The following is an 18,511-nucleotide window of genomic DNA, read 5'->3' as shown; positions in this document are numbered from 1 at the left end:
TCTACAGCTGAAACATAAGAAAGCGTACAACAAAACTAGTGATAAATATAGATATTTTTTAAACTAGTCTAGAATTGTAAAGAGTCTGTGCGGAAAGAGAAGAGTCGTGGAATGTATAGGTCCCCATACATTTCACAACTCTTCTATTTCCGAACAGACTAGACATTATATAGATATTTCCCATATATTCATTAAAGCTATAAGGTGGTTCTGCTGTGGAGCATGAGTAGCATGACACGAATCCCCTAGCCTGATCCTCTAGGGATCCTGGTGAATTTGGGGCCTGAACCCTCAAGCCGTAAAGCTGCAGCGTTTACATTACGGCAAACATATATAATTGTTAAAGGTTTTCTTGTTGTTCAAACCGCGAGTTCTCAGTCCGGTCCGGGGCGAACTACTAGTTATATATCAAACAACAAAGAATAAACATTTATTGAATATATCCTGCTTAGACGTGGCTGCTACGGTCTTCAGGATTTGATTTGCCATGTGATCATCGCTTTCCGGTTGCAACTTGATGCCATCGAGGAATGTCCATGGTACATATATGAAAAAAAAATGTTTATTATACCATTCATTGTACCTATCACAATACCTAATACTACTAGAGGGCACCTGTAACATTATTTTGGCTATCTGGTTGTCTATATCAGCCATTCTCAAAGTGTGCTCCGCGGACCCCTACTCCGCAAAGCCTCTGTTGGGGCTCCGTGAGAATACTTGTAATAATAAGAAAAATTAAAACAGTTTTTCTATAGGTATATCTGGTCCATAGTGACGAACGAAAATTTTAATTTGGGGCTCAAAGATATCCTGCTTAATTGGTTCAGTAGTTTCGGAGAAAATAGGCTGTGACAGACGGATAGACAGACAGACAGACGCACGGTGATCTGTATAGTGATATTTAATGTATCTACCAATCCTATGATACGACCTCTGTTCATGGGCTCTGCTCGTTTGCCTCCTATATTTAAAAAAAACCGGCTAAGTGCGAGTCGGACTCGCGCACCGAGGGTTCCGTACTTTTTAGTATTTGTTGTTATAGCGGCAACAGAAATACATCATCTGTGAAAATTTCAACTGTCTAGCTATCACGGTTAATGAGATACAGTCTGGTGACAGACAGACAGACGGAAAGACGGACAGCGGAGTCTTAGTAACAGGGTCCCGTTTTTACCCTTTGGGTACGGAACCCTAAAAATAACTTCTACTTAACATAGCGCTGTTTCTTTATATATACTGTATAGTATTAATATTTAATTTGTCTACCAATCTTATGTCGATACGACCTCTGTTTATGGGCTCTCTGCTCGTTTGCCTCCTATATTAAAATAAAACCGGCTTAGTGCGAGTCGGACTCGCGCACCGAGGGTTCCGTACTTTTTAGTATTTGTTGTTATAGCGGCAACAGAAATACATAATCTGTGAAAATTTCAACTGCCTAGCTATCACGGTTCACGAGATACAGCCTGGTGACAGACTGACGGACAGACGGACAGCGGAGTCTTAGTAATAGGGTTTCGTTTTTACCCTTTGGGTACGGAACCCTAAAAAGGGGCAAATGCGAGTGGGACTCGCCCACCAAGGGTTCCATACAAAAGTATCTTTTTTTTACGTTAACTTAAAAGTTTGATTTTTTCACAGCTTCAAGGGGCTATATAGACCTGAGTAGGTATATGATTTTAATTTCAAGTCTATTCCTCCACGCGTTCACCAGATACGGTCTTGATGATACTATGATGATATGACAGATAGACGGACGGATGGACAACAAAGTGATCCTATTAGGGTTCCGATTTTTTCCTTTTGAGGTACGGAACCCTAAAAAATAACTTCTTCTAACATAGCGCTGTTTCTTTGGACATACTTGTATGGTAATATTTGATTTACTCCGCTTCTTACTTATTTCAGTTCCTTTTACATTCTTATATATAGTCCTCCATATCGTGTCCGACAACGGCGACCTTTACAATTTCCTTTGATGAGCACGTATATGGCTCGCAAAACCGAACTTTGTCCTAAATATCCGGTCGCTCTGTGCACAATAAAGCTTTACGTTCTTACATAATACGTGAAAGACAAGTCTAATGCATACTAATAATATGTAGGTATTAGGTATCACAAAGGCGAAAGCAGGAAGCTCTGTCCGTCTGGTTCATATACTAAGCTGATTCAAGCGGCACTACACTACACCATATCACACCTATTAGCCAATACCTTACTTAGCACATCTTATGTTGTTATGTTACTGACGCGCGGACCGCACGCTAACACGATACATTACATTCAAAGTTTTCTTGCATATTTATTCATACATTTGGTATCTTTCTAAACATAAGATCACTATTTTCTCTCTTGACATGTTTATTTTACTATTCGAAAAACATGACAGCATCAAATATGTAAATGTCGTAAAAAGTATATAATTAAAAAGGCTTAAGAAAAGAGCCCGCAACATATTATTATTATTTGTTACACCCTTTAGTCTTTCTTCAGACCAACTACACTAGAGCAATAGAAAGGTACAAAAATGAAAAGTATTTTGTTTTGTTTTTGTTATGTGTTTTTGTATTTTACTTTTATATACATATTGGAGTTTTGAATGATTCACGGTTAGTTTCACTAGACTACAAAATTACAAAAAAAAATTGTATTATTACAAAAGGTAATCACGGTCTATATCCCGGTCAATATAAGTTTATATACATATGACGCTTCGGCTGTGGAATGAGCTCCCTATCGAGATTTTCCCGAGGGGCTACAGTATGGGGTTATTCAAAAAAGGAGTCACAAACCTACATATGTGTACCAAATTTCAACTTAATTAGCCCAGTCGTTTCGGAGAAAATAGGCTGTGACAGACAGATAGACAGTCAGACAGACGCACGAGTGATTCTATAAGGGTTCCGTTTTTTCCTTTTGAGGTACGGAACCCTAAAAACGGCAAAAAAATCACGTTTTGTTGTATGGGAGCCCCACTTAAATATATATTTATTTTATTCTGTTTTTAGTATTTGTTGTTATAGCGACAACAGAAATATATACATCATCTGTAAAAAAATTCAACTGTCTAGCTATCACGTTTCATTTGATATGTAACACGGTATATGTAGAAAAACTTTATTTCTTGATTTTCTCATTTTCTCATCGTCGAGCGGCCCCACACTATCGGTTCGTGTTAGTCGTGAGGCCAAAAACTGACAGAGAACTGTTAGCGTGTGGCCTTTTGTGGTTAACTGACAGGCTGATATCGTCCGGCGGCCTGGTAGTCAGTGGGCCCCTTAAGAAGTAAGAAGCTCTATTTACTGAATCTCTCTGACGGTGATGAATTGAATCCAAAGATACTTTAAATATATACACTTAAGAAGAAATTGGACAACCGCCCCGTAGGTTCTATACAAACCTAGTTCCCATTTTCCTCTTTGAATATTGGAGTGATTCTCAAAAAAGTGGCATCGGCAGGTTAAAGTTAACCAAAAATATTTTTTTGTACTTTTTTCACTTTTAAGAATGAAAAATATTTTCTAATATTTCAAGTACCCCAAATTTCGAAGAGGCCACGAAATGTTAATAAAAATGAAGAAGTTATGGCAAGTCGAAGTTTTAAGATACAGGTTAAAGTTGAACTACACAGGTTAGGAGGGAAAAGTAGCAGAAAAAGTGAGTTTTAATTTAAATTATCTATGATCAAACTTAATAAAATAGGATATTGTGGGTAGATCTAATATTTGTGATATACGCATGTACCTAAGTAAGTACGAGCCAGTCTCAGCCCGAACTAGGTGTTTGATTTACATCCTTACATGGCGCAGTCGGTAGGATAGGAAGTAAAAATTAAATATTTAAGGAAGTTAAAATTAAATATTTCTTTAAAGACGTAGTTATCTTGAATTGCATAATTCCAGTTTGGGTGTATAAAAAGCCCTACCATCATCGTTGAACGTTGGCATAGGCTTATTTAACGGCCGCTTCCGTAACAGCAAACTTCTGTCATTCAAAAATGCATAGCCACAGAAAGAGGTTCTTAAGGGATAGGGCTCCCGCCACCGCCTGAGTCCTGTGTCAAGCGCGCTAGTGCTACTGTGTCAGATATGGACACGGCTAAAAGACGAATCACATCAAATTATCGCTTGCTACCTAAAACTTCGGCACGCTCACCGGACTCGCAAGATAGTCCAGGGTGAGGGTGACCGACTGATCGTGGAGTTCTTGCAGGAGGCTCGTTGGAAGGGCAGCAGATCTCGATACATTAAGATTACAGAAGCCGAAATACCGAGGGGACATTGGATGGCGGCGGGAGAGCGAAAAACGCCACGGGATATTCACAAGTGCGACTGCATTATATACCCTGTAATGCGGGGACCTCGCGGTGAAGGAGAAATGGCGGGCATAAGTACTTTCGCGAGCCACCCTACTTATGTCAGAAACTAAAACAGGATCCTGCAGATAACCGCACCTTCTAAAAACGGAATGTGCAGTGGGAAACGGGCTCCGCACTAGTCTGCCACACCCAAAATAGGCACAATGGTTGTCGATCTGCAGAAAATGCCTAGCAAAACTAACTTAATTACTAACTAGTCTAGTGACTATGAATTTCGGTTTTGTCTACAATAAGTTTATGTAGAAATATAAAATTGAAAAAGTCGAAAAACACGTCCTGCATTTTATGTTTCGGAACATCCAGACGGCTTGCACAAGCTCACGATATTATGCTAGTGAAAGAGGTCATATATAGATTGAAAGGTATTGTAAATATATGGATCGAGTCAGAAGTCACAATAACCTGCCAAGACTTATTTTAACCTGTACATTCATCACAGGTTAAAGTTAAGCAGGTTACAGTGAAAAATGCATTTTATAGATTTTATCTTTTAAACGAATAATAACACGAATGTCTCACTTTTAGCATAGATAGATATACCTTGATGCAATATTAAAATGATATTATTACATTATGCCCAATACCAATTTCGTAAAATAATCGAGACAAGTTAAAGTTATCATTCATGTTACAAACTCCAGGTTTCTGCCTTTAATCACTTGTCTCTCTGAAACTACGACACTTCGGTCATGATGGTTCCATAGGATGATTAGTTTGATACTTACTTAATATTTTGCCACAACTATGATCTAAATATAATTTTCTATGTGTGAGTGAGATGCAATACCGCGGATGTACAGGTTACAGTGAAAATTTCCTTGGACAAACTTCATGCATGAATATTGTTGTAAAAAAATTATATATGACCCGTGCAACATACATTTTAAAAGGTATTGTTTATGTTATCTTAAAGCATGATACTTTATTAACATCAATTGGTGCTTATAAAATCTACAGAACTAAAACCGGAAGAGCGATGCATTTGGACAAGACAGGTTAAAAAGTGATACTCTTTATTTTTTTTAAGTATAAGTATTAAGTTTAAATACAAATAATGACTTGGCCTCGATAAACATTGTTTTTGTTTATGTATAAATATTTTTTTTACATACGAAAAATAGAAAATAAGCATACATTCAATTCATAAACTGGATGACAGGTTAAGATGGCACTCTTTTGAGAATCACTCATTGATATTATGGAAATTATTTTTATATAATTAGATGTACAGCGAAGGAAGATAGCTATAGTTAATAAACATCTAATTTTATAAAACTATATTCTTAATAATCTAGAGAGGAAAATGGGGACTATATTTGTATGGCAAACCGGTCATCTCCTTACTTCTCAATAGCTTTATATATGCTTCGGCACATTATTATACTTATTTGTTATACACAATACACGCATTGTATATCTTACCTTAAACAGAGAGCCAGACGGTGTTTGCTGGTTATTGGTTCCTGAAATCTAGTTATTTGTTGGACCAAACGGTGTTTAATACCAATAAAGTTCTGTATTCTGTATTCTGTAATCCTGTCGTGAATGGCTTCGAAAGAGTCTTGGGTCATATGAAAATAATCAAAAAATTTGTCGTCGTAGGTCCAAAGCTGCTTAAGGAGCCCGCAGCAGCCGCTTCATCTGCCATTACGGCAGCAAGGGCCAAAATTTTGTTTTTATTCGGCCTTTCCATTTTTTCTCCTAGTTATCACTATCAGCAAACAATTATTTGTGACATTTGTCATAAACAGTCCGTTGCTCGGATATACAACTAGTGTCGGGTGGCCCTGACGCCCCGGCCCCGGAACGCCCCGGCGACGGTGGCGCTCCTGATAGCCCCTGTGTCGGATCGCTCCGGCCCGCCCCGGTCCGGTCACGCCCCGGTCTAACGTGAGTCATCCTAGGTGGCACCGCACATTAATGTGTTCGCATCCAAGTGGTCACAGCTAATAGAACAATGTAAACGAATATTTAAATCGCTGTATTAATTTAAGTATGTATATAATATAGTCCATTTTATAGCAATTTGTCACGTTCGAAATTCAAATTTTGGACAGATGGTTCAAAAGTTAGGAGAGAAAACACAAACGGCTTTAGTATCCAATATTTACTTCAAAGTTCATTGTTTTCGAGATATTTGGCATCAAAGCCGAACAATTTTAGGCCAAAAATTAAAACCGTAGACAATTTTTTTGAGACAACTGTCTAGCTATCACGTTTCATTTGATATGTAACACGGTATATGTAGAAAAACTTTATTTCTTGATTTTCTCATTTTCTCATCGTCGAGCGGCCCCACACTATCGGTTCCTGTTAGTCGTGAGGCCAAAAACTGACAGAGAACTGTTAGCGTGACAGGCTGATATCGTCCGGCGGCCTGGTATGTAGATTTCGTATATGTAAGATCTTTCACAGCAATCGAGATACGAAAAAAGTGTTTTTTTTAGATAATGTGTAAAAAAATCATAAATAAATAAGTATTCATTTCTTTCAAAATCCGGTAGACAAAAATGGAGATAATAGATTTAACAACCTATAGCCGTTTGTCCTATAAATCTACTAGCGACCCGCCCCGGCTTCGCACGGGTGCAATGCTGATGTATTATAGGTACATATAAACCATCCTCATGAATCACTATCTATTTAAAAAACCGCATCAAATCCGTTGCGTAGTTTTAAAGATGTAAGCATACATAGGGACAGACATCCATCCAGACAGACAGACAGACAGCAGAAAGCGACTTTGTTTTGTACTTTGTAATGTAGTGATATATAGTGCAAAAGTAGGACATACGATTCAAAACTTGTCAAAAATCGATGAAAACAAAAAACATAAATTTGATTACGACGGTAATAAGCTTATTAGGTAGGTTGGCGCAGCTTTCAGGCAAGTACCTACTTGATACATGTTTTTTTTATCGAGTATCATTTCTTATCACTGGTAACATGATAATAGGTATGACAGACTCTCCTGAAAGCTTTACTGATCGATATTTAACGCTGTCACGGAAAAACAACATAATAGCAAGCACTGATCAGTAAAGTATCTATACATTAAATTAATATATGTTGGTATAGGCACCTCTATAGCAGATGTATTTCTATCTGGAGCAATATAATTAATAATTAAACACGATATTGTACCATGTCAACATGTGTAGGAGTCAACTACATTACAATTAAATTTATTATATACAACATATAGTTCATGATCAATTAAATTATCAATAAAAACATACATATCTACGACAATTTAAAACTATAATCTACCTCGCCGTATCCATTGAACTACCTATTATTACCACACTAGCGACCCGCCCCGGCTTCGCACGGGTAGTTCAACTAATTTACACAAAACCTTTACAAATTATACATATAAACCTTCCTCTTGAATCACTCTATCTATTTAACAAAACCACATCAAAATCCGTTGGCTAGTTTTAAAGATCTAAGCATACGTAGGGACAGACATACATACAGAGCATCGAGTTGTTGTTGTTTTGACAACAAACCATAGAAGCCGAGCGTGAATCTCGCGGCAAACGCATATGCGCCATGAATTTTACGGCGTTTACGACACGACACGGTCGCGTGGTACAGGTTGCGGCTTCGACAATCTCATTGTTTGGTATGGCTGCTCTATAGTAATAATACCTAACTCAATAGTCGTATCAGTCATTCGGACGAAACATTCGTGAATCCATAGATAATTACTTATTTAGTTAGTAACATAATTATACAATATTATAAAAATTTAAATAACATAATAATTATAAACTAATAATATATATCAAACTAAAACTACCAATAAAATAAACTAACTGAAACTAAAAAACCTAACTTAAAAATAAATACTAAAAACTAAAACCTTACAACTAAACCGGGACCCTTGGGCAGGGTTCCCAACACGCAGGCAGCATTCCCGCGCTGTATTGCAATGGCAATCCTTTGTGCGAGAAAGCTGCCCGCGCGAGGGTCGCCCGTTGCCTCCCTCAGGCGTTTACTGAGCTCCTTGTGGAGCCCGAGTGCACCCTTGCCCCAAGGTCCGAGTGTCTCGACGCCAAATGGTGAGAAAAAGTATTGGGCGCCGAGACAACTATACTTAGTGACCTTGAGGCGTTCCCGGGCGTCCGCCGCGGCTCCCGCTCGTTTGCTGGTTGCTGGGAGGTAGAACGCCGCCAGCGTGTCGGTGCAAGTGGCGTCCCATACCAGCGCGCGGCCCATCCTCCATGGAATCAAAGACATCCCGTCTGGGCGCTTACCGTCGCCCCGCACAATCTGGGGTTCCAGAGCTGCGGGGACGTTGGCACTGACGAGCGCCTTTCGGAGGATGTCGTTAAGAGCGGCGTGGCGGGAGAGACGGCCGGCGCCCGAGGAGCATGAGAGGCCGTGGTGGCCGAGTCGATCTACAGGGGCTCCACAAGAGGCGCAACTGTGGCCTGTGCAAATCCCAGCTCCGAGCCGGAGACCGACAGCTATCCGGAGGGTTTCGGGGTCTATGAATGTTCCTAAATGGGGCGAGGGGTAGGCATGTAGCCAGTGCCCAGACTCTGGCTTAGACACTGCCAATAACCTAGCCAGATCCCTGCCTGATGAAGTAGTTAGTTAGTTAGTTTTGCTGGGCATTTTCCGCAAATCGACATCCAATGTGCCTATTTTGCGTGAAACGAGGTAGCGCTACTCTAACCACCCCAGCTCCTCCACGAAGCCTAGCAAAGTCTTCAGGTTGCTAGTTGCCTCCTTTAGTGTGCATGGATTCCCTAGGTATTTGCTCCTATATACTTCTACCTGTTTACAGTCTAGGAGAATATGTTTTGTTGTTTCTTCTTCTTCCATGGACGCTCTGCACATGGGGCTGTCAGTTTTACCCATATTATGTAGGTGTTTGTTTAGTGTGTTATGTCCTGTTATTAATCCTACTATTTTACGTAGTTGGCTTCTTGGTGTTTTCAGTAATATTTTGGTGAGCTTGTGGTTCAGTTCCGGTAGAATTTCTTTGGTTTGCCTGCATGTCTTCATTTCATTCCAGTATTTGTTGTGCAGTTGTCTGTGATGTTGTTCTAGCTGGTTGTGTATGTAGGATATTGGTAGGGGCATAATTGGCTCGGGTCCATATTTCTGAACCTTTCCTGGCCAGTTCATCCGCTGCATCGTTTCCTCTTGATCCACTATGCCCCTTTATCCATTGTACTGTTACTTTGTTGCCTTCTTTGCTCACTTCAGTGAGGCTCCGATGACATTCAAGTATAAGCTCTGAGGTAAGTTTGTCGCTGCGTAGCGCTTGTAGTACCGATTTACTGTCTGACAGAATTAGTATGGTTTCGTGATTCACTTGTCGTCTTGTAATAGCATTGCAAGCTTCTATTATTCCTACACATTCAGCTTGGAATACCGTATTGTGTTCACCAAGGGGTTTTGTGATGTGTATGTTCAGGTCCTCTGAGAAGACACCACATCCTGTCCCTTCGTTTGTTTTTGAGCCATCTGTGAATATTCTTAGGTTTGTTTGGTTTAGTCCTTCTTTCGGATCTTCTATTAACGATATGGCGTAATCTCTCCAGAAGATCATAGTTTTTGGTATTTTGTCGATAGGAGCTTCCAGCATGGGCAGTTTTGAGATCGTATTTTCATAGATCTTCTTGTGCGATGAGCTGAAAGATGTCCATACTCGTAAGGTTTAGATTTTTCAAGCGAAGAGCTGGTGCAGCCGCTTCTTCCTGTATGTATGTGTGTAGTGGCAGGAGTCCTAGCATTATTACTAGGGCCGCAGTCGGAGTAGTTCTCATGCAGCCCGTTGCAGCCACACATGCTAGTCTTTGTGTTTGATTTAGTTTGACTATTACTGTGGTTAGCTGGGTGCGGGGCCACCATACAACCGCGCCGTAGCTGATCATTGGCATTATTACCATTTTGTACAGCCACAGTATAATGTGAGGGGCAAGCATCTTTTGCCCACCATTCTCCGGCATTGCCAAAAGGCTACTGTTGCTTTGTTCAGTTTATTGTCCAGGTGTTTGTTCCAGTTCAGTTTATCGTCCAGGATTATGCCTAGGTACTTTACATCCTTTGAAAGTGTCAGTTTTGTGCCAAAAAGTGTTGGCATTTCGTATGTACCTAGTTTTCGTTTATGGGTGAAGAGAATAGGGTATTTGACAACATTAAAAATATATAACGAATTGCTGTCATCCTGAAAGATAATAAACTAATAAAGTATATTTCACTATATTTGAATGTAAATTATGTTTAGTTTTTGGAAAATAAACGAAAGAAAATTTAATATTTTTTGAAATTTCATCAGGGACGTGAACGCTCTGTGATTGGTCAACGCTCGGATGACGTCACACGCGGGTAAACATTCTTGATTGCCTTGAGTGTTTTAACTGTTTTATTTGTATTTAGTTAATTTTAGTTATTGTTCCACAGTTTTCTGATATATTCCGATTTATCCGTACATCTAGTAGCACAATATTCATAAGAATCTCAAAATGGAGCCGAAATATGTGAAAGCTGATAGCGGCAACGTACCAGACATAGACGCATTAATGGTTGCACTTTTCTTTAAAGATAATCCAGATTACTATGCTGCGGAACATAGAAATGTAAAAACAGCTGTGTGAGTATACGTAGAAATTGTTTATTTACGAACATTTCGATTTCGATGATACGAATACGACGACGATATATATATAGAATACGATGACGAGAATAGTATCTCCATACTGCACTTTAGTTTGAAAGAAAAAGTATGCTACTATATAACTACCTACTAATGCTGAAAGAGCTATGTTATGAGGTTATGTAGTAATACATTAAATACCTAGATCTTGTTTCGTTAAATACAACAAAATCCGCTGCTTTAACTACCATATTTATTTACAGTTAAATATTACTTACATCGAAGTGGTCTTCACACATAAAAACATTTGTATGCGCTAAAATGCTCTTTGGGTCTCTTCGCGCTAGTTTTAACCACATTTTTCTTTTTTTGGGATTCGTTGGAACGGAAACAAACAATTTATCTGGATTTTTTATAGTTGTACTTGAACATTGCGGCACTATACACCATTTATATACCATTTTACAGTGAAATAATCAATTCAATGCACATAAACCATAACATTTACTAAGGTCATTGACTGAGTTTACTCGCGTGTGACGTCACACGTGTCACGTGATTAGCCCCTTTGCAAAAACAGCGTTTAGGGCGCGTTCAAAATAATAAACTTTAACATTGTTTTTTTAAAATATTTAATACAGGAAATTTCACGGAAATATCAATGTAGTGTAATTATTAAGTCATAAACAATCAATTAACCCCATTTTCAAAAATTAGTCAAATAGCCTATTGTGTCGGTCTTTTTTGGGTTTACCGATAGGTCATTCTCCTTGCACCATTTCTCTACTATTTTCAGTGCTGTCTGTGTGAGATCACACAGTGTGCTTATTACTAGGCCGCTGATTAGTATTACTAAGTCATCTGCGTACCCCATAGTCATAAAGTGTTTGCTGTTTAGTTTTGTTATTAAATCGTTTACAACCAGGTTCCAAAGCAATGGTGAGAGTACTCCTCCCTGGGGGCATCCTCTCATGACTAGTGCCTGGTGATTTTGATTTTCTGTTAGTCTTATTATTCTCTGTCTTAGCATATTCATTATCCATTCGATTATGAGCGGATTGGTTCCATGTCTATGTAATGCTTGTTGAATGCTGCTGAAATTGGTCTTGTCAAAGGCTCCCTCTATGTCGATGAAGGTGCCTAGACAGGAGTTTTTCCTCGCTAACGCATTCTCTATGTTGCTTACTACAGCACGGAGAGCTGAGTCAGTTGATTTACCTTGACTGTAGGCGTGTTGGTTTGGATGGATTTCTATGTTTTTTAGAGCCGTGTCCTTCAGTTCTCTGTCACATAAGTAGTCTTGCTAGTGTTTTAGCATGAAGGACGTAAGGCTGATTGGTCTGAAAGACTTAGGATCTGAATAATCGGTTTTTCCTGGTTTTGGTAGGAAAATCACTTTCACTTCCCTCCATTTCTGTGGTATATGATTAATATGTACCGTATCTGCAGTATAGTTCCATAAGTCTCGTGAAATAGGTATTGAAGTAGAACTGTGTCACTTTGTAAAATTTTAAAATTTAAAAAAAATTGCTAATGATATTATTTTCAAAATTGCTTTCTTGGGGTTAGACATGAGGATATCACGTATCATTTGTGGTATATTGTACAAAAAAAAATCAGCCATATCGTGTCTGGAGGAGCCCAAACTTGGTATGTTTCGAAAATTCTTTTTGTTTTAATTTAAAATAATGCCCGAAATGTAGTAATGTGATATATTTTTAGAATCGTCTCAAAAAGTCCTTTCGTATGATACCACACTCGATAGGTTTTGGGAAAAAAATTTTTTTTCCATACAAAAAAAAAATGTTTACCACTCCCCGCAGCGAAATTTTTTTAAGAACTGCGGGTCAAAAATTTTGTTTTGGCCTCTAGTATGTGTGTGCCAAATGGCTAACCTGTACATCGATTTGCGGTATTCCTTTGAAATTGGGGTCGAGCGGCTTCCGCTATAGGTCCCGCGAAGCCTGCGTGCAATTCCACATTTACTGAGCGAGTGTATTTTTATTTATTTAATGAATTAGGTTTTCAAAGTGTGTACCATCGTTTTCAGCACAAAGATTTAATCTTAATCGGATTTCAGTGTTGAACAAGGTCCAAAAATGAGCACCACACTGTATAAAACCACCACTTTATTTACTACTATTTACACTACTACACTGTATAATAACACTCACTGCTTGATTTGATTTTGAACTGACGACCTAATTGTTCCTCGGACCCTATATGAAACCCAGAAAAATCTTAACACCGCGTTGTAGAAAATACACGTTGGGAACAAAGTGCCATCTTTTGACTTATTTGGTAATTAATTTTATTTAACAACAAATTGCAAAATTATGACTTTAGATGCAAAATAATACATAACCGTTATTCAAAATAATTTTACAAATATTTTGTGTTAATTGCTAACAAAAATAACCATATTAAATTTCCAAAATCGCTACTACTAACGCCATCTATCGGTGAATTAAGTCAAACTGTGAAGTACTAGAGAAAATCAAAGGTTAAAATATACGGCTTCAACATTCCGCCCACCAAGAACAAAAAGCAGTTTGTTCTTAACTCCGCCCACCATGGCATAACATAACAAATAAAAGCAAAGGCAAGTGATAACTTGAACCCAAAAATAACGTGCCCTTTGCATTTACATAAAACAATAAGATTGAGATTAAATAACAAAAGAAAACAATTTCAATAACAATACTTAATAAGAAGGAAACAGCTATTTTTTATGTGTTTATTCAAACTGACTACCCGTGTGATATTGTTTTCGCGCCTGATTTTTTTTATTTATTGAATGAATGCCGCACAACCATCTAGATGCAAGAAGACCGTATTTTTGACCAAGTCCACGTCACCAACAGCTGGCCCAAGAGTGTCATGTCATGAGACTTGTATCGACGACACTCGACATATGTCACTAATAATCTTGCACTTGTTTCTGAGTCAACCGCTATCTTCTGAGATTATTGACATTTCAAGTTTAGTCCAGCACTGTGGTGTTAGAGGCACTAGATGTACTGTTTACAGATAGTCTTCGAATTCATGCAGCTAGAATGGTTGACATCACATGGAGTTTATTTTTATTTTATGGAATTAATATCTTGGCCAGATAATAACTTGCGCTAGCCAACCAAACGGGTTGACAAACCAGGATATTTCCATCATCCGTCTTTTCATTACACAAAACTTGAGATGTGATAATTGAACCGCAAGAGAATATTCGAACATGTCTTCTTTTTGATGCCAAATTCGATCCAAATTCTTCATAGTTGTCTTCAGCTTGGTCTCCGCATTTTCATTTCTAGAATCATGATTCATTGTCTTCAACAGTTGTTTGTTATAAGTGTTCAATTTTGCTAGTTCGAATCCTGCTTTGCCCAGTAATCCGTTGAAATTCTTGCACAGTTGTTCTTTGTCAGCCACTGTCTCACAAACAGATAAGAGGTCGTTCACATAAAAGTTCCAGCCCTTGTCTGCTGCCAAAGAGTAGGCTTCTGCGTAGACACGTGCAACTTGCTGCTGTGCTTTGACAGCCAGATAAGGTGCCGCTGCTATTCCGAGTTCGTCTTGACCATCTCGCCATAAGCTTTGTTGGAAGTCAGCATCTTCTTCGATTACCTGTGCCTGACTATTAATTCCTGAACATAATACATCTAAGACTATCGGTACCTTTTTGTCTTATGGAGTAACAGCATTTTGGGGAAAGCACACAACTTCTGGTTTGGTTTGCACTTCATTCGAAACCATTCTCACGTTGCTAAGCTCTTCGTACTCCTTGACGTTATTCACGTACCTCTCCTTCAACTGGGGTTCTTGCTCGATTTTTGTCTCGAGTAAACTGAATCGTTCACCTGCGAGATAAAGTTGCCCTTCAGTGCACCGTGTATTTTCTTCGCGGAAGGGTGACTTGAGTGAATACCTACCACTACAACCCCGGTTAGTAGTGGCAGCAAAAGATTCTTCTTGCTTCTCTTCTTCCTTAGTGTGTTTTTGCTTCGGATCTGGCGCAATAGGATCAGCCTCAAGCTCTGAAGACTTCTTCAGAAGCTCGTTGTCAATGACATGAATGTAGTTAACTCTGATCTTATTGTGTAATTCCGACTCACCTGAGTGAACCGGCCCGGAAATGATCCAGCCTAAGGAAGTTTGCTGAGCGATGGGTCCTCCCTGTGGAGTCTTGAGAACACCGCCCATGAGTATTTGACTATAGACTTCTCCACCAAGTAGCAAGTCGATTTGTCCCGGTTCATTGAATGTTGCATCCGCTAAATCTAAACTAGACAGCTCGGACCAAGACTCAACATTGACTCGTTTTTCTGGAAGATTCAATGTGAGTTTGCTTAACACAAAAGCATTTACATTTACCTTGAAATCAGGATCTACGCGAGATGTAATTGTTATCTTCACCGACGAGTTAGAGTTCAGGGAACTCTCCTCTTCATCTTCACATAGTCTCGTGATTGTGCTTTTGTGAGGAATCCTAGAAAGCCCGAGCAAATGAACCGCAGACTCTTTAATAAACGACTCTTCTGATCCTTGGTCGATAAAGCACCTGAGTGTTATGAGTTGACCAGATTTCGACATGGCATTGACCAATGCTGTTGGTAATAAAACCAACCTATGAGCTGTCGAAAAGTGGTTTTTAATGTTGGTAGTGGTGGACTCATCATCAGATGACGAGTGAGATGCAGTTGCAGGTGCAACCACATTTGATACAACTGAGTGATTTGTTTCTTGAGACTCCTGAGACTCAGTTGTTGGTGTGCTATTTTTGGAATGCAATAAGGAATGATGTTTTCTTTGGCAAATTCGGCATCTAGACGATTGACGGCATGCATAGACTGAGTGATGAGGTCCTAGACAGTTAAAACAAAGCCTATGTGACTGGACAAAACCACGACGAGCATCAGTATCAAGTTTAGCAAACTCTTTACAATTACTTATTTTATGGGCTTCAGAACAGAATGCACAAGATGGGGTTGTTACAACGGACACATGATGGACCTTTACAGAATTATTGGAACTCTTGTAAGTGCTAGTGCTGGGTCGAGAAAGCTTCGGGTCAATAAACTCCAATGCGCGAAACCGTGTCTCCAAAAATGTTTCAAATTGTTCGTAAGTTGGTAGCTCACTGTTGTATTCAGTTGACTTGATTTCCCATTGCTTTCGCGACTCAGCATCTAGCTTTAAACACATTAGATGCACAATAATAACGTCCCAATTCTTAACATCTATGCCTAAGTTCTTCAGCGCATGTAGACACTCGTTGGTTGTATCTAACAACTCCTTGAGGGCACTTGCAGATTCAGTAGCCAAATTACGCTGACTCAACAATCGTTTCAGGATGCAATTTGACAAATATTTCTTATTGTTATATCGCTTCTCAAGTTGCTCCCAACTGGTACCGTAGTTATCTTTGGTGATTGGAATGTGTCTCAACAACTGTTCAGCTTCGCCAGTTAACTGGCCTTTTAAATAATGCATCTTCTGGACATCATCTAGATATTTGTTGCTATGGATCAATGAAACAAACATGTCACGGAAACTCACCCATTCAATATACTGACCAGAAAAGGTTGGTATTGACATCTTGGGCAGTTTGAAGCGTTCCTCAGCCTTGTTGGTTGACTTACTGGGCTCGGTGACATTCATGCTTGACGTCTCAGATGTAGAAGCTGGATTGAGACTGCTAAGCAGTGATTTAACAAGGCATTTATAAGTTACATATGCTTCTTCAGTATCATCATACACATTGTTTACAACATATGCGCTTTGGGTCAAGGCTTCTGACTCGCTGTTCTGAATAATATGCGTATGCGTGCGTGCAAATTGAGTCCATAATTCCTCTAACAATTCCAATCTAGTGTTGAGATAATCAACAGAATTACGACGTTCTTTGGGAGATTTTTTGAAGTTCTCAAAACCGCGACCAATTCTAGACTGCAAATCATCCTGTACGTTCAGAAGTTTCTCCATCGTGATTTATTTCTAAGTGTTTGACAGCTAACTTAAATCGGGCATAGGTTCCCCGTGATAAAATATTCTAAGTCCTGGCTACTGATCTGAATTTTCTAAGTCCCAACTCAATCGGATTGAATTTTTTCAAAGTCCCAGATTATCCGATTGAATTTTCCTAAGTCCAGTTACACGTGAAATTTTCTAAGTCCTCACCTCAGTAATGAATAATAAAGTACTCACAATTCACCACCGGCACTCACACTTGACCACTACTGACGTCACACTGTACTCGCCGCTGCCGTGACGTCACGCGATGTCGCCGCTGCCGATGACGTCACCCGAAGTCGCTGCCGACGACGTCAGGCCGTGGTTGACGTCGGCACTGCACTCGGCTGCACCCGTACCGTGCCGGACGGCGCCCTCTGCCGTCGAATCCTAGAACCGAATAGCCGTCTATCCGGCTCGAAGGACCGTGAACAAGGTCCAAAAATGAGAACCACACTGTATAAAACCACCACTTTATTTACTACTATTTACACTACTACACTGTATATAATAACACTCACTGCTTGATTTGATTTTGAACTGACGACCTAATTGTTCCTCGGACCCTATATGAAACCCAGAAAAATCTTAACACCGCGTTGTAGAAAATACACGTTGGGAACAAAGTGCCATCTTTTGACTTATTTGGTAATTAATTTTATTTAACAACAAATTGCAAAATTATGACTTTACATGCAAAATAATACATAACCGTTATTCAAAATAATTTTACAAATATTTTAGTGTTAATTGCTAACAAAAATAACCATATTAAATTTCCAAAATCGCTACTACTAACGCCATCTATCGGTGAATTAAGTCAAACTGTGAAGTACTAGAGAAATTCATAGGTTAAAATATACGGCTTCAACAGTGTTTAGGTTTACAAAAGTGTTCTTCCGCACCCGAAATAACTAGTGGTTATGTGGGACTCCTGTCTAGGCTAATAGGGGAGAACGGCAGATCGTAACACCGACACTCCTCTTCCTCTGCGGCCCCACCAACGCCGCTACAGCGGAACGGCCCCGCCAAGTTCGCAGGGGATGGGAGAGTGGCGCATCGAAATACCATCACTCCTCTTCCCCTGCGATTCCACCTCGGCCGCCGAGGATAGAGAGAACGGCTTACCGCAATACCGACACTCCTCTTCCTCGACGGTCCACCTTCGGCGCATCACAAGCGGGCTAAACAAGCCTGCTTGGAGCGTCCTCCTCGGGCCAGCCCGCGACCCAAACAGGCCGGCCCTGGTTGCCTCTTCGCTTCACCGTGGGTGACCAAGCCACGGTTACTAAGCCCCTCCACCACGACAAGGTGAGCAACCCGCGGGGGGTCGCAGTCCTAACCTAACCTAACCCACTTTTATAGTAGCATTTCGTTTGTGTCAGGGTCGCAGTTCTAACCAAACCTAACCCACTTTTATAGTAGCATTTTGTTTCTGTAAGGGTCGCAGTTCTAACCTTTTTTTTTTTTTTTTTTTACATGGGGAATGCTTTTACGCATACCGCCGG

At 39.7% G+C, this 18,511-nt stretch overlaps 1 protein-coding gene across 1 annotated transcript in view; it reads right to left on the bottom strand.

The window, feature by feature from the left end:
* LOC134754273 (exonuclease 3'-5' domain-containing protein 2) overlaps positions 1–18,511 on the bottom strand; it is a 446,643-nt gene that overhangs the window by 172,306 nt on the left and 255,826 nt on the right. The gene's annotated exons all lie outside the window — the stretch shown is intronic.

This window comes from Cydia strobilella, chromosome Z, assembly GCF_947568885.1.
Source record: "Cydia strobilella chromosome Z, ilCydStro3.1, whole genome shotgun sequence".
Lineage (NCBI taxonomy): Eukaryota > Metazoa > Arthropoda > Insecta > Lepidoptera > Tortricidae > Cydia > Cydia strobilella.
The sequence above is the reverse complement of the archived record's forward strand: the minus strand, read 5'-3'. Positions and strand labels throughout refer to the sequence as shown.